Source organism: Grampus griseus, assembly GCF_964374135.1.
Source record: "Grampus griseus genome assembly, chromosome: 3".
In the NCBI taxonomy this organism is placed as follows: Eukaryota; Metazoa; Chordata; class Mammalia; order Artiodactyla; family Delphinidae; genus Grampus; species Grampus griseus.
Window position 1 is genome coordinate 79,506,483 of NC_139019.1, and position 11,537 is coordinate 79,518,019.

Here is an 11,537-nt window from a genome sequence, read left to right on the forward strand (position 1 = left end):
GGTCAACCATTGCTTTTGCACTCAGCCCAGTGTTTACATAGATGGGTACCTGAAATTACTCTCTATCGCTGTCCTTTAGACCCTATTTCAAGCTGACATAAGCTACATTGCTCCTTCACAATTCAGTTCCTTTGGTGGTTAGGTAGTTAAAAACTTCCACTTGTTACATGGAGGTGAAGACCATGGGTCTCTTTTTCCTCAACCTAGGTATGAGGTGATACATTACAATGTGAGAAATCAAGCAAGCTTCAGACTGAATTTTGAAACTCAGCAAGCATTTATTAGCATGTAAACACCAACACAGTCATCCCACCTCTCAGTACTCTCAGTGAAGTCCAGCTGCCTTTTTGGGTCTCTGACAAGCAACTTGTGTGGAAGGTTTACTCAAGGCAGATGGAATAATATTATAGCAACTGAATTCAGGACCAGTGTGCCTGTAAAATATTTCTAGCCAGTCCATGTACATTGAACACCAATTATCTCACTAATACAAGATAATTGCTAACATCCATGATGTCAATTAATAAATACTTTGGTGGCTAGAGATAAAGATAGTTGACGCTAGAAGCAGGTACTTTGAAGGGCTTTTGAGTAATCATCCAAATGATAACTATCCCTGGTATATGTATTCTGCTTTTAGTTTGTAGATTAAAGCTAATGTGTACATATATATCACACTGCCTATGGTGATGTATTTTAAGTTAAATATTAAATAGAACATTCCATCCTAACATTCAATATGTTTTTTTAAAAAATAAAAACATCTTACATAGCCAAAAATGACATTATCACACCTAAAAAAATTAATGATTTATTAATGTCACTTAATACTCAGTTCATACATATTGTCTGCTTATAAGTGGTCTATTTGAATCAAGATTCCATCCAAAAACATCTTATTAAATCCCTTGAGTCTCTTTTGTTCTTCCATAGTACTATTTTGCAATGACATTCTGACTTACTGAAGTTCTCCCAGTTGTCTTTTAGAGTGTCTTATATTGTTTGATCCCTTTCATATGCTGGTGTTTTACCTGTTCCTTCGCCTCCAGTAATCTCTGTAATCTAGGAGTCAAAACTAAAGGCTTTATAAAGTTTAAGTTACATGTTTTTGCCAAAGTTAGAATCATAGGTCATGTTGCATCACACTGGGAGTCACAAATGTCTGGTAGTCCCACCAGTGGTGATAAAATTTGGCCATAGGATTGAAGGGTTTGAAAGTCTGATTCTTCCATTGCAAAGGTATGTTTCTCAGCTTGTGATCAAATTTTTATTTTTGGCTGGAACTGGTGAATGTCCAGGTTACCAACAGCCATATGCCTAATCCTTTTAGCACCAATTGATAAGTCTTGGCTGATTCAGTAATCTCATTAGGGCTTGCAAAGCACATATAGTTGTAATTCTATCATTTATTTCACAGTTCTTAGCTGACTTTCTTCTGTCAAGTAGACTCTCTCTCTTTCAGCTAAGGCTATTTTTATTATTCTAGATGACATATCCTTCTGGAAAGGTGGAAGAAATGTTAACTCATTTCTTTGCCTCTAAAATTTGGAGGTAACTTACTGAGCAGATATCTGTCTCCAGGACTCTAATTGACCCTGCACAACATGGCTGCTTTCTAATGCATAGTCTATTAATTTTTAAAAATAAATCCCATTGTGCTTGTGCCAAAATGGCTTTCTGGGAACAATTATTGTGGTGTATTGCATTTCCTATTTGCTTTTTGTGGTTATGTAAAGTTCCCTTAGTGTCCGAAGATGTAGTAATCACTGCTGTTACTCTATTCATTATATTTGCTTGTAGAGATTACTTGATTCATTTCCTGCCAGGGTATTCCCATGATGTTCCATGATTTCTGTTGTGTTCTGATTATTTCATTTATAACATTTATTTGGTGCTGAATGGGTTCCCACATATATCCAACGCTGATATCCTCTTACTTCCCGTTCCGCCATCACTAACACTCTCCTTGGGTATCTAAACAGATCATGGAACTGTCTTGTAGGGGGCTTCAGAAACAAGTTATATGGCCAATATTTGTTGAATGATAAAAACCAAAGATCTAGCACATCAGACAGGAAATCATCTCTTGAAAATTTTAATTATTTGTAAGACTGAATTAGATTTGACAATACCCGGATTTGTCATTATAGGATCCCACTAGTTTCTCTTCTGGTATTGGGCTGAAAACTGAAATAATTTGATACACTACTTAGGCCAGTGAAACACATGACATAGAGCGTGGTTTGAGAGATAAGGGGCCCTGTGAAAGAAAACTGCCTTGCTCTCCATCTTGAAGAATTTTAAAATAAATTATAGACAATGTAACAAAACCTCTAAGAGAGCAGGGACCACTGTTGAATTCCCAGAGTGAAGCGGCACATGTAATATAAATTGAACAAATCTTTGTTGAATGGATTAATTTCAACTCACTTATTTCTGTGGGAATTAAAGATCCTCTAAAGCATCACAGATGAGAGTTGGAAAAATCATTTTGTTGAGATATTCTCTCTTGACTGAGATTCTATATTATATTCTACAGGAAAGTGCACCAAAGTTCTTTTGCCTTTCCTGAAAGTGTTTATTACCCTCCAATATCCATTTCTTAATGATATTATTGCTAAACTTCAAGGTCATTTCAGAAATATTCGGCAGTACAATGAAGACACTACGTGAAGAAAACGTCCCCATTTCTATCTTGCCTCAGGTTCTGTTTCCCATGTTGACACACCTAAAAACTCAGATATACAATTTTTCCTAATTGCCTAGACATATTTAGTCATGTATAGTCACTAAATCTAAATGAAAGAATAATGAACCATTTTCTGAAAATTCCTTTAACTTAAATTAGACAAGAACTGAAGTTTTATGGTCTTAAGTTTTGTCTCTACATAATGTAAGCTGGAGGGAGCTGATGTATCAAGAACAATGTCAATAGAAATATACCTGCCAAAGGGACAGAGCATTATTGATTAGTCAATGTGGTTCCTCTTCTCCCTTCCCCCACAAAAATCTACAGAAGGGTCGTCAGGAGCAGGGAATTAGATAATTTTAATGACTGTACCACCATAGCTGGTACCTGAAATATCCATTTCCATTATGGTGGTTTAACTGCCAAATTAACACAAAGTCTATGCTTGTCAGACTCCTCTGTCCTCTAGAAACCCAGCACCAATCAAATTAAGCTCTTCAAATTCCCCTTTCACACATAACAAGCAGACTACTCCATTCTTGTTTACATATTCTTTAAAAAGAAAAAAGTTATTGTCCATAAAATTGATTGGGTTTAAGCCTCCCAGTTATGACCATAACCTAATCACTTAATCCTATTACTACTCTGAGCTTCTACCTAGGTCACTTTATTTGAGTTTTAGTTCTCTACCAAAAGATGTCTGATCTTATCCTTTACTTTCCCCCTCCTGCTATATATATATTGTTGGGGGGAGGGAGGGAGACATGCTGTTTTCCTCATCATTTCATTTTGAAAATTTTCAAAATTACCACACAGTTAAAAGAGTAGTACAATGAATCTTTGTGAATCTCTTACTTAGATTTATCAATTGTTAATAGTTTGCCAAATTAGCTTTTATCTTTTTTCTCTCTCAAATTTTTCTCTCTTTCTCTCTGGTTTAATACTATGGATTATGAAAATTTTCAATGCATAGTAATTCATTAGCAGTATTATTATTTTGATGTCAAATTGTCCCATATTTACTAGAGGGAGTCCCTACAGACTATCTCCTTTTTATGCTTTTGACATGATCATATTTATGCACTATATTTTAATTCCTCTTGACTTCATGTCTTAGAAGATTTAACCTTCAGGTTTGGTGCTATTTTGCTATGTCCCTTATGCATCTCCTACCAATATGAATGATTTAGTAATTTGAAATAATTACTTGGTCTGTTCAATATCTTTAGGGCAAGATTTATATGTATGCATAAGTTGATATTTTTATATTCCATGGTAAATCATGTTTTTCTTAAGAAAAATTCTTCCTGTTAAATTCAAAGACTAATGCTGAAGATGGCAATGGGAATAATGGACCTTAAATTGACCTTTGCTTCTTGGTGTAACTTTATCTGCAACATTTTATTCAACACCTCTTTTTAGTGTTGAGTGTTGTGATATTTTTTCTTATGGATTTTTAAATTAGGTGATATGACATTTAGTGTACTTTCAGAATTCTGAATCTAGCTAGAGGTTTAAAAAATCAAAATACCACAGAGATTTTCAGATGAACAATCCAGTATTGTTCAGAAATGTTAAATTATAGGACTTTCTTAAAGAATTTTCCTGGTGGCCTTTCCGCCAGAACCACTATCTTCCAGTAATTTGCCCAAATGACCAACACAAAGGGAAAGAGAAGGGGCACCTGCTATATGTTCTCTAGACCTTTTAGAAAACATGGAGTTGTTCCTTTGGCCACATACATGCACATCTACAAGCAAGGTGATATTGTAGATATCAAGGGAATGGACACTGTTCAAAAGGGAATGCCCCACAAATGTTACCATGCAAAACTGGAAGACTCTACAGTGTTACCCAGTGTGCGGTTGGCATCATTGTAAACAAACAAGTTAAGGGCAAGATTCTTGCCAAGAGAGTTAATGTGCATATCCAGCATATTAAGTACTCTAAGAGCCGAGATAGCTCCTGAAAAGTGTGAAGGAAAATGATCAGAAGAAGAAGGAAGCCAAAGAGAAAAGTATTTGGGTTCAACTGAAGCACCAGCCTGCTCGACCCAGAGAAGCACACTTCGTGAGAACCAAGGAAAGGAGCCTGACCTGTTAGAACCCATTCCCTATGAATTCATGGCATTATGGGTGTAAAGAAAATAAAAGATCTAGACTGTAAAAAAAAAAAAAAAGAATTTTCCTGGTGAAAGAATACTTTAAAATGCATACAATGTCCAGTGCTGACCATTTTTTATAGAACAGCTTGATATGCATCACCACTCAAAAAACTATTACTTCTTTAGTTCTTTCTAAATATTTTTTATATGTGTCATTAATGTTTTCACTTTAAAATGGAGAAAAATATTTTCCAGACCTGGGTTATTCTCATGACATAAAGAGGTTTTAAAGTCTTTCATTTCACAGAATATTGTTTATTTCATAAAGCAAGATTTAGCTAAAATGTACACTGTTACTCTGAAGATTTAAGTACAATATCCCAAGATATCCAGTCAGTCACTTGTTCCAAAATGGCCCTGGGGGGATAAAGAAGCTTTATTTCTAGTCCCAGCTCTTGCCTTAGTTAACCAATTCTGTTGTTACTTTAGGCAAATTATTTGACCTCTTTGGGTTTACTTTCTCCACATGAAAAAAAAAAAGAGAGTTTGACTAGATGATTTCTAGAATCATTTCCAATTCTAAATTTCTGTGAATCTTTGATAACAGATTTAAATTTCAATATCTGAAGAAAGTACTAAGAGAAGTACTTCCTTTTATCTGCAAATTCACCTGCAATAATCTTTTGCTAGAGATGGAGATAAGAGGTGGACTATAGGATAGATATAATGCACTCTGCTAGCTCTTTCCTTACACATATTTTACAAACACGAAGTATTGCATATGCATAGCCTTTCTATGCTGAATGGTGCATACTTTGGTAAAAATGTAGGTGAGAGGACAGTTGAGACATCAGGCAACAGCTCTTTCTTCCCTTCCAAATTTTTAAAATGCATTAATGCTAGTTCACAGTACTCTCCCACATGGGAGCAATATTAGGACAAATGTGTTCATCTGAAGGACATTGGAGGCTCTGTATCTCTGAGTAACATCTCTCCAACCCTATCTCTCTGCCCCTCAAGTTTTACCACATCCAATTATTTTCTAAAACATGGTAAAGGATTCAATACATTAATGACAATAAGCTATCTCCTTGGAGCAGTGGCTTATCTGCCTTCAAATAAATGACTGGAGAAAATTTATTCAATTCAAAGAAGCAATATTTCTTACACACTTTCTGGAAAATATTTCTCAAAATGTTCTAATTTAGACATCCACTTACTGCTGGCTTAATGATCAAAAAGATTTAGAGAGCCCAAAGCATTTTGAAGTTGAAGTGATTTAAGTGCCTGTACTGCTACATCCCTTGTTCTTAAATGCGTTCACTCAACTTGCTGAATTTATAGCACCAATTTTTGAGAAGAACAATGTTTCTGCCTCCCCTAAGAAATTCCTCAAATTCCTTATAGTGACAATCAAAAGGAAATCTGAGTTGCACTTTGTGAGACACTTCTTACATACTCAGCAGCAGTAAAAGTTTTTATTGTTCAGGTTTCAGAAAGAAAATTACAAAATTTCCTTATTTCTTCAACCTTTAAAAACATAGTAAGTGCTACACTAGATAAAAAACAAACAAAACCCCACAACTAACTACAGGTGGAGTGCCTATGGTGTGAGCTTTATGATCAAACAGACCTGGATTCAAATATCAGCTCAGACATTCGCTAGCTCTCTGATTTGGGTTATTACCCTTAAGGAATATGAATCTCAGTTTTTCATCTGTAAAGTGGGACCCAATGTTTAGTGTTATAAGTTTTAAATGAGATAATACGTATAATATACTTAGGATAGTCCTTGGAACATATGAAATGTTAGCCATTATTAACTGGTTGCTAACCTTTTAATTTTATTTCTAAAAGTTGAGGAGTATTTTAAAAATGTGATTAAAATACCACTATAACTCCTCAAAGAAATCGATTCCTTGCTATCATGAAATGCCCAATCAGTGTTCACATTCCCCTAGTAGGTTTATCCAAATTAGGATCTAAACAAAAGGCACACATTAAATTTGGTTGACGTTTTCCTTTACAGTCTTTAATCTATTGACTTTCTCTCTTTTTTTTCCATTTTTTTTCATGCTTTTCATTTGTTGAAGAAATTGGATCACTAGTTCTGTAGTATTTCTCACATTCTTGCTTGTCTGGTTATATCTGCCATAGTGTTATTGAAAATGATAACTTAAAAAAATCAGAATTTAAAACTTAACACTTACTGAAATTAGACAGTTAATTAGCTAGAATCAACCAAACTGTAAATTCCATGAGGTCATTTTTTTTATTACTCTTTTACATCCTTATGGGGCCTGATGATACAGTGTTAGGCAAATAATAAATACTTTTTATTTGATCAATTGCTGAGAGTAACAATCCTTCATTTGACTCATATATGTTAACAGTTATGTTAGGGATGAAGTGAGAATTGGGAATTTAAGAATTAGGTCCTGCATTGCCATGATTTTGCTCCTTTTTAAAAAAATTTTTTTTCAAGTTTTTAAAATAAATTTATTAATTTTATTTATTTTTGGCTGCATTGGGTCTTTGTTGCTGTGTGCAGGCTTTCTCTAGTTGTGGCAAGTGGGAGCTACTCTTCGTAGCGGTGCGTGGGCTTCTCATTGCAGTGGTTTCTCTTGTTGGGGACCACAGGCTCTAGGCATACGGGCTTCAGTAGTTGTGGCTCGCAGGCTGAGTTGCTTCGCAGCATGTGGGATCTTCCCAGACCAGGGCTCGAACCCTTGTCCCCTGTGCCACCAGGGAAGTCCCAATTTTGCTCTTTGACACTGAAAAAAATCATTAAATATTTCTGAGCCTCACCTTACTAGTCTATAAAAGAGGGATGTTCTGCCTCATAGATCTGCCCTGGGAATGAGAAAATGCATGAGTGATAATATAGATGCTGGTAAAAAATAAGCGTTATTCTTGTTGAATAAAAAGCATCAACACTGATATTTAATTTTAACATCAGCAGTTGAGTAAAAGGCTGAATGAACTTGCTGATTGAAAAACCAACCTTATATTTAAAAAATGGAAAATGGTTTTTCCTACTCAGTTTCCATTTCTCTCTTGGCTATTATCTTGCAGTTTTGCATGCCATATTATAATTGGAGAATGAACTTTCTCCTGGTTCTCTCACCAAGTGAAAATCCAGTTTAAATAATGATTGGCTTAGGTGGCAAATGAGACAAGAGACTTCGGCTTGTAGGCTCAGAGCTCCTGATTACGGCTGCCTTAGACCTCCTCTGAAAGCAATGAGGACTAGTCTCAGGTCCAAAAAGGGCAATTGAAGAAACATCAACTAATTTTTAACCAATGGCAACTTAAAATGGAATATCCATAGAAATAAATATGAATGCATGTGAATACAAATGTCATTTAAAAAAGTGTCATTCCAATGAACTGTAGATAAATTTGCAAGGAGGGTCATTTAAAGTAAAAACAGTGTCTTAATTTCAGTTTTATCAAAGGCTCAACAAGTACCGAATGTCTGGGCACCTAGTGTGTTTAATGGTTTAGAAAACAGCTTTAGAATTCTATTTAGGATTTATTTATGAAAATGTTAATTTACAATTAAGATACGTACTGTGCTGGGAAAACTACAGTGAATGGCCAGGAAAGGGCATTGTTTCAGAGTTGCAGGAATATTGAACATACCAGACCGACACTGCTTGTAGATTTAACTGGAGGTTTACATCTCTCTACTCTTTTTGGTTTGGATTGAAGGTCTTTTTAGTAAAGGAAAACTGAGCCATGCTTACATATACAAATAAGCCAGAGCAGTGGTCGTCATCTCAGGGAGACTATTTAAAAATACTAACATCTAGGGTTCACCCAAGGTCAACTACAAATCAGAATTTCTGGAGGTGTGGCCTAGGTATTTATGGCTGCTAGGCCAAAAAGCTAGAATTGGCTCCTTTTAATTTTGTCCTCAGTTAAAAAGGGGAATCTGGTAATAAAATCAATTTTAGGAAAGCATATCACATATGAAAATTACAGTAGGTCAGGAAGGAAAGTAAATGAGGTAGCTGTTATATTTGTGCCCTCAGTGAACACAATTAGAAACCCCACACTGAGCCCCTGTTTAGGGTTTCTTCAGCCCCTTGAAGTTGTTTCAGGTGTTTATGCCTGAGTACCTCCTTTCTAAGATTAGTCAACTTTAAGGACTCTATAGACATTTTAGATTTTCTAATAAGATGTCTTTCTTTCTTTTTTTTTGCAATTTTTCTTTTCTTTTTTTTTAAATTGGTGTATAGCTGCTTTAAAATGTTGTGTTAGTTTCTGCTGTACAACGAAGAGAATCAACTATATGTATTCATATATCCCCTCCCTCTTGGACCTCCCCCCTGCCCCATCCCACCCATCTAGATCAACCCAGAGCACCAAGTTGAGCTCCCTGTGCTATACAGCAGGTTCCCACTAGCTATCTGTTTTACACATGGTAGTGTATGTATGTCAATCCCAATCTCCCAATTCCTCCCACCCTCTCTTCCCCATCCTCTCCCCACAGTGTCCACACATCCGTTCTGTACGTGTGCGTCTCTATTCCTGAGACCACTTTTATATGTGAAATGTCTTAGGAAGGTCATTTACTAAATCAAAAAATACTGATGAAAGAGTTTTTTCCTATGACTCACCATAATGAGTAGACTTTCAGAAAAAATTATCTGGTCTGAAATATCAATGTGTTTTTGATAGGTTTTATCCCTCAATAACTGTTGAGAGAGATGTGTAATCTGCTAGAAAGGAAATTTCGTTTGGAAAATCTGTTGAACTTTCAAGAATGATTTTTTTTCTGGGGGGTGAAAGAAATGGAAACGTTCTTTGTCCAACTTATTTCAAACTTCTGTAAGTTGTGGCTTCCTGGAAGTTAAAATATTTTTCCATTTATCCTACAGCTTTCATTAGTTTGACTGTTTTAAGTCATTTACCTTACTGCCAGTATTGAAGTGAAAGGATGAATCAGTTGATAAGGAAGTATAATTTTTGGAGTTGCAAATTTTGAACTTGTAAAATTTTGAAAAGACATGCAAATAGATATTCTACTAGTTTATTCTTTTGTGTTATTAGGTACTCATTAAGCTTCAATTACCCTTTGAAAACATATATGGCAATTAGACATTTTTCCTATCTCTTTCATTTACAGTGTGTGCCCAGCCATTTTTCATTATTGGTTTAGACTTAACACAGTCTGTTGAAAGGACTATAGATGGATGACTTCCCAAGGTCCTTCCAGACTTATATATTGATAAACCTATGACTAAAATTAATCTTGGCTCCGTCTTGATGAGTTTATTTATCAATGCGCATGGCAGAGCTATAAGCACAAATTTGTCAGTTTCAAACTATTAAAAATAGCTATAAACACAAAACATTTATTGACTGCTCTGAGTTCAGGGGTATACAATCAGAAAACAGCTTTATTCTTCTACCACCATATGTTACACCTAATTTTTAGGCTTTCCCTTCTCCAGTATTTGATAGCATTTCAAACAGACTTTGTCGCTTGTCAGTCATTAACAGGTGTTAAAAAGTCCATTCTAAAGCAACATTTAATCTTGCTTCCAATGTAAAGTTTTTTCCCTTTAGCTTCAGCTCTACCCTTGTTTTAGGGATCAGTGATGAGGGCGGGGAGGGTCAAGTGTTAAGTGTTTTTTTCAAACCCTCTTCCACTTCTTCTCCACTCATAATGCTGCACCTGGCTCTTCATTCGTCCAGGTGGGGAGTGTGATGAGCAGTAGAGGGGAGACAGGGAGGCAGGAAGGTACGGCAGTTATGAGCATGGACTCTGGACTTAGATACCTGGGGCTAGATCCCCTACCACCTACTGGCTTTGTGACCTTGGTTATAACTCCATAGTGTCTCAGCTTCCTCATCTATATAGTGCCAATAATAATTTTATTTTAATGACTTTATTTCAATAGAGATTTGTGGTTGTGAGGATTCTATGAGTTAATTTACATAAAGTACTTACTCAATAGTTACTTGTTCTGTATATTCCTACTGAGTTTGTTACTACTGGGTATTGTTCTTTTTTCTGGGACTGTGTTTTGAATGATGATTGCTCTCTACCTTGGTGGGCATCCATTGTTAGTTCTCTTTTGTTGGTTGATATTGTGGGTTCTCTGCCATCTCCTCCCTCTCCCCCCTCCACAGGGATCACTGCGCTGTAGTTTTGTGATGCTTGCCGTGCACTTGCTGGCTGATGCTTTCCAGTATTCTTGTCCCAGCTCCTGCCCTAGCACTAGACTCAGGTGGTTTTCTTCCCAGGTCAGGCAGCAAAGATTGAACATGGGAGAACTCTTGCATCCAGGCCCAGATGATCACTGCAAGTGCGGACCATTTGTTCTGCTGGTCTCTCTCCTTGCCCTGCCATTACAGACTTCCCTAGCTGCCTCCTGCCTACAGACTTTTTTAGGGTCCTAGATCTGGCCCCTGCGTCTGTATCCTCATAAAAAAATGTCTTCAACACATGGGGACAGACGTTAAAGCATCCCCAAATACTCTCATGAATGTGCCTACACATTTTTGCCACTCAGCAAACTTCCACCTGGGAAGTGAAATATCTTCCGAAGAAAACCATAATCTCTCTGAATGATTCTCTTAGGGCTCCTTTTACCTGGATTGCTTTTGGGGGTGGCACACCACTCCCCGATACTGCACAGCAGGGTGAAGGGAGACACCATGGCACTCTCTTCCTTGAATATATTTCAAAGACTCCTTTTCTATGAGTCTCTAACTTTCTCACTAAGTGGG

The 11,537-nt window shown here is 36.4% G+C and overlaps 1 pseudogene across 1 annotated transcript; it reads left to right on the plus strand.

Moving 5' to 3' along the window:
- Positions 1–4,341: 4,341 nt before the first annotated feature.
- Positions 4,342–4,830, plus strand: LOC309819839 (large ribosomal subunit protein eL21-like; annotated as a pseudogene). Its single transcript has one exon. The product of its transcript is annotated as a large ribosomal subunit protein eL21-like (transcript).
- The last annotated feature ends 6,707 nt before the right edge of the window (positions 4,831–11,537 follow it).